Here is a 6,040-nt window from a genome sequence, read left to right as displayed (position 1 = left end):
TTTTTGAGAAGTTTTCATTGCTTTTGAAGCTTAAAACCATAAACTTTGATAAAAGAAAACATTTCCATTGAACTTGTAAATACTTAATAGGAGTTAGAAATCATTAAAGCTAATCAAATAGTCTCTTTTGTTCCGATTCAATACGCATATTCTTTTATCAACTTCATTGTCCATTAAGATTGGGATTCAGGTTTGTCTGCATCCAGAAAAGGTCACATTTGCCCAAGGACTGATGGAGAAGTGGAGGGAGGCAGCCGCTCCCACTGAGGACGCCAATAAGAGATGGAACTCTGTGAGGTTGCCCCACATGCCAGCCCTGCCATGGCCTGGCTATCCCCGCAGACATGTTCCCCTCCCTCTTCTGCCAAGACTCCATTTCCTCGTGTGTGAAGATCAGGTGTTACCACTGTGTGAGGGCATGTTGAAGATTAAGGAAACTAAGGTATGTGCGGAAAGGTATACCTAGTTCATTGTGTGCTACAAAGAGGGCTTGTTTGATGGTAACCCCCTCCCCTCTCTCCTTCACTACAGAGATGGCCTCTCTATATTATGTTCAGCCTTTAAATCTCAGGTCAGGCGACAGTGCAGGTGGGCTGGGCCCTCCTCTGGGCTCCTTCAGCCCTCTACGCGCTCAGTCTCATGCATCCTTGCAATGGTCTGAGTCTGACCTGGAGCTCATGGGAGACTGGGGCTGAGGGCCACTCAGTGCCTGATTGCCAACAGTCACCCTCCCCTCCCTTCCCTGTTCTACCCTGCACTATGGGGAATATTTCCCAGCCTCCCTGGGAACAGGCTCTGGGCAGTTTCTACCAGTGGCAGCACTGATGTAGGGTAGAAAGTGGGAAGGAAAGAGGAGCCAGGGTGCTTCTCTGTCTCTTCCTCTGTCTTTGATTTGGGGGTGTTTAGGGGCTACCTCTCCTCTGATATCATCTCCTGCCATGGTCTGTCTCACCTGGCAGTCCTGGCTGCTGGGTTCTGATAACACCACTGTCCTCCCAGAGTTCCTGGTGGTATAGGCAGCTTCCTGCTGTGGCTAAGCTTAGAGTTGCTCCCTCATTTCCTGTCAACCTTCCTGGCTTTCCCAGCTTCTGCATAAGCAGTTTCCTGTATTGAATTCCCTGCAGGTGAAATGCCCAGCATGATTTTTTCCTGACAGGAGCAGACTGATGCATTCTGTTTCCCCACAGCCTCAATGGAAGCTCTGATTGGCTAAATGCATTTTCTGGTTGTCACTTTCCAAAGAAGGTGGGGGTTTTGTTCATCTTTCCAGGCCTTGCCTTTGGTTCCCTCTCACCCTCCAAAACTGTCGTGATCCAAAAGCATGAGCAACTAATGTGAGGGCCAACCTCAGAAAAATCTAAGACCAAATCTTCAAAGTTCTTGAAAATTTGGTCTTGTTCATTTCTAGTTCATTTTCTCATGCCCCAGCTTCTACTTGGGTCCATTTATATAACGAGTGTAATCAGGGAGCCAAAATTAAATATCTATCCCCAACTTCTACCCTTCTAATCAGTCACAAATCATGAGTGAAAAGAGCTGGTTCAAGTGGAAGAATTGATTCCGGGAGGCCTGCTCTGTCCATCCATTCTGTCCCGCTCTGAGCAGAAGAGGGACTAAACCTCCCAACCAGAGAGGGTGTGAACAAGTCACTTCTGGCAACATCTGGTCTACAGTGGAATTAGTCTTGGAGGAAACTGAGGATGAATGCTGAATTTAGAAGAATGAAGCCTGATTTCAGATATGACTGGGAAGAAATGGCATTAAAGGTTTCCTGAATATGCCGGTTGTCTGGATGCTGTTGGGTAGGTTTGGATTTCCAGGAACAAGAGGCCCCCCCTGTCCCTACCAGGAACGGTCTCCTGACTGCAAGGTCTGGGCCTCTGGAGACAGACCTACCTGGGTTTAAATTCTGCCTGGGCTACTGACTAGCTGTAGGGTCTTCAGTGAATATTCGACCAGTCCAAGCCTCAGTTTCCTCATGTGTAAAATGGGTCCCTCTATCCTAGTCCTGGAAAGAGCTCCAGGACAGTAAGAGGAATTACTTCACAAAATGTCTGTTATCCTCTCTTTGATTTAAGACCCAGGACTCTCCCGTGCCTGTAAGTACACTTGCTCTATGTTGACTTGCCTAGGTGTACTGAATAGACCTTCCTGGGCCTTGGGGAGTGTATCGGGACAAAACTAGAGAGAACCCCTGGGGTCTGTGTCAGTTCCTGTGGAACTGACTGTGGCTGGTGTAGCTGGCCTCTTAATCATAGTTTACTCCGCCCCTGTCTTCTGCATTTGCTCACAGCAGGTGGGGCTTCTAATTCCAAGTGGAGACCCCTCCCTCCCCTCCCTTCTTTCTCCTGCTCCCTTCTTTCCCAAATCCTCCTCTCTATGCTTTCTCCTCCCCTCCCTCCCCTCCCTCCTTTTCCCTGCTCCCCTCCTCTCTCATCCTTCATCCTCCTCTTTTCTCTTTCTCCCTTTCCCCTCCTCACCCCTACCCTCTCCTCTCCCCTGGGGGCATCAGCACTTCCTCACCTCAGAAGTGTCCCTGGCTGCTCCTCCAGCATTAGCCCAGGCCTTCCTCCCTCCCCAGTAACTGGAGGCTGTTGGGTTCTGGGCTTAACTTGGAGCCATTGGAGGGTTGCAGTGGGCAACTGGAGAGAGGGCCTGCTGGCCTTGGCAATCATTGCTCTGCCCCTTCACATGCCACAGACCTAAGCCAAATGCACCATCTTCCCACCAGCTGTCTTGAAGATCATCTTTCCCTCACTTCCCCAAACTTCCACCTTTGTTGCCTCCCCTCCTCTGTGAGCTTCCTGCAACCACTGCCTAGTGCAGGGGCTCCTAAATTAAAGTGCCTCTCACCTTCTTCCCTGCCTCCCCCTGGCCACTCCCCAGTCCGGTCCTGACCCCCGGCCCTCACTGCTTCTCCCCTGTGCTCCTTATGACCAGAGCTTCAGAGCAGGTGAACCTGAGTCCTTCTCCCCAGCTCCATCTGTCCTGCCAACAAGGGCTGGAGAATTTCTCCTGGCCCATGTCCCAGGCCACATCACTCTATGCTCAGAAGACTGCATCAGCTCCCATGATCCTCTGGATGAAGCCCGGCAAAACCCTCACCTCCGACTCTAGTCTGAGCTAGCAACCTTCCCGGCCCTGGCCTCCTTCCTCCCATTAGGAGCAGGCACTGCCCTCTCACCTTTCCCGGACCCTCTGTGTCATTTTCTTTCTAGTACCTTTGCATATGGCAGTCACTTCTCTACTATGCCCTGCCTCCCCCCTTTGCCCACCACCATCTTCCAGCCCAAACGTGCCCCCTGCCACGAGAGCAGAACCCTTCTCTTACAGGGCTCAGCATGCGCAGGCCCACGCAGAGAGACATGCAGGTGGCTCGCCCGCACTTTGCCCACCTGCGGAGACGGACTGGGCTTTGCATGAGAGTGTGCAGGTGTGGGTACGTAGATGAACACACATTTAAAATGGATCATGCTTTAGCTGAAAGAAGCAGGGTATGTCATTGTGCCCGCCAAGCACCTGCAGGTGACTCACGTGGGGACCTTGTCGCAATACAGTTTCCTAGGTCCTGCCCATGACCTCAGAGACAGAATCTTGAAGGGGAAGGGGGTGGGAGTCTGTGTTTTTAATCCATCCTCCTGTGACCTTCAAATCTGAGGACTGTGGAAGGGATGTCGGTCGGTGTTCAAGCTCTCGGAAAGCAAGAGTTTTAATTAAGAGATTATTATCTCGTCATGCACACATGTAGAAATAAGTGGAATTAGGGAGAAGAGTGAGTACTGGCTGCTGTTAGCCATGCTAACATCTGGCTCCATCTCACTACTTCCTGTGGCACAGGTCCCTAGTCCTCATTCCTGACCCTACAGAAGAGGAAATGGGGGTGCACAGCTGGGGTGGAGCAGAACAGGATTTGAACTAAGGGCTGAGGCTGAAGCCTTCACTGAGCGACTCCATGGTGCTTCCCATTTGTGAACTGGAATTTTTCTTTAACCTGCAAGATCAGCTCCCCTGGTTCACAGCTCAGCCCTCCGTCTCTCAGGACACCCCGGAGGCTGGCTTTCTGAGGTTCTGAGAGTCTTTCCCAGCAGCCCCACCCCGCCTCAGTGTAAAATGGGTTTTCAAAGGCGACCCCTTCCACTCTGTTCCCAAACAGCCTTGTGCATGCTGAGGGACGCGTTTCTGTCGTGGTTTAGTCTTGAAATAGGCTGAGTGAAAAGAAATAGGAAGCAGGCAACTTGCCCCGTCTCCCCCACAGTGCACGCAGGGCGGGAAGACAACCCTGGGCCCAGAACATCCGCCTACCTTTGAAATGAGGACCTCAAACGTGACTGCTTCCGAGTGTAGGCGCAGCTTTGTTGAAAAAGAAGGATCAGTAGAATGAATACAGCCACTATGGGTCTTTTGCACCACATGTCAACCTATCCATTCACTTACTCGTCATTTGTAGTGAACATATACTGAGAAAATTGCACTTGGAAACGGAAGATTCAAGTTATATTGTTTGTTACCTATAATTGAAAAAGTGCTCTGCCATGTAAGAAACAGTCAGTGTTTCCAAAACACTGTGCAGGGGTGCAATGTTGCGCATAAGGGGGCCCCAGGGTTTAAGGTCCGTCTTCTATGCTACAGGAATTTTCAGAGCTTTAAAAACAGGAATTCTTGCTGCGAATTTCTAAGAAAGAGATATAGTGCTCAGAATTTCCAAAGTTCATTTGACCATGAACCTTTTCATAGGGCAGGTGGGGGGAGGGGTGGCTAACATCCCCTAAAATACACTTTGCAAAACTTAGGATCAAAAGTTACTAATATTAGAACCCTGCCATGGACAGAACAATTTACAGCGAGTCCCCAGTGGGGTTTCAGATGGATTTTGTTCTTCAGGGGCGAAGGAGAGGGTGATTTGAGGCAGTGCTGGGCTAGGGCAAGACGAAGAGAGGGCATCAAAAGGGGAACCCAAGGCTCCTGGAGAAACTCCGGAGGAGCTGGGGACAAAGAGCTCACTTTACCAGTCTCTGCACCTGGTCCCTGGTCTGCCCCAGGAGATGGGCCTGCAGCTCCTAGGAAGGCTCCCCTCCTCCCCAGCATCCATATGGGGGCACCTCCTCCCTCCCCCCTCCCCATACCTCCCCAGTCAGCATGAGACTCCATCCAAGCACTTCCCTGGCTTTCTTGCTGCCAGAACACAGCATGGCTATTGGGGAGAACAGCTTGCCAAGAGGCCCAGGGCATGGCTGCCTAGTCACCAGGGCTTAGGCCAAGGTTGGCCCTGGTCCACATGGCCAGATTACAACTTTACTCTCTGTCCTCAATTTCATTTAGGATGCTCAGGATCAATGAATGATCTGTTCATTCAAGTCACACTGGAGTGGGCCAACACCACATACTACCTTTCTGGGAATAAACCTGCTTTTCAAAGGTACTGCTCACCTAATGGTGGGATTCTAGGGCCTGCTATAGAGGGTGGGGGAAGGAAAGGGCTTTGACCTCTAGGGCCTTCGCAGAATCCCATGAATGATCCACCATAAATATGTCCCTGATGACCACTCTGCTCTCCCAGGTGCACTATTCCATTTGTGTATCCAGCAGGAAAACACAATTCTTCTCAGAGTAACAAACCTAATGTTCTGGAAGCACCAGGAGGCCTCAGAGTTACTGACCCATCGCTAGTTAGCATCCGCCCATCTGGACCCCTGGGCTGTAGAGGGAGTAACTTTACATAATGACCAGAGCTGGCAGGGACCTTGCTCTTGCCATGGGTCAGGCCAAGCTCCAAGCATTCTGTATGCACTGACTGGCTTACCCTCACAGCGACCCAGTGGAGGAGAGGCTATTTTTGTCTTTTCCATGTTATAGAAGAGAAAAACAAGGATAGAGAGGCCAAATGATGTGCACATGGCTACCCAGCTAAGTGGAGCATCGAGACTGGAACTCAGGCTTCCTGTCAGAGCTTGGGGGTCCTCTGCAGGGGTGTCACTCTGCCCAGTGCTGAAGGGGAGAGGGCTGTCCTGGACCGAGTGCAGCTGGTCCTGCAGACCTGCAG

This window comes from Lontra canadensis, unplaced genomic scaffold (genome assembly GCF_010015895.1).
Source record: "Lontra canadensis isolate GAN:19392208 unplaced genomic scaffold, GSC_riverotter_1.0 scaffold38, whole genome shotgun sequence".
NCBI lineage: Eukaryota > Metazoa > Chordata > Mammalia > Carnivora > Mustelidae > Lontra > Lontra canadensis.
The sequence above is the reverse complement of the archived record's forward strand: the minus strand, read 5'-3'. Positions refer to the sequence as shown.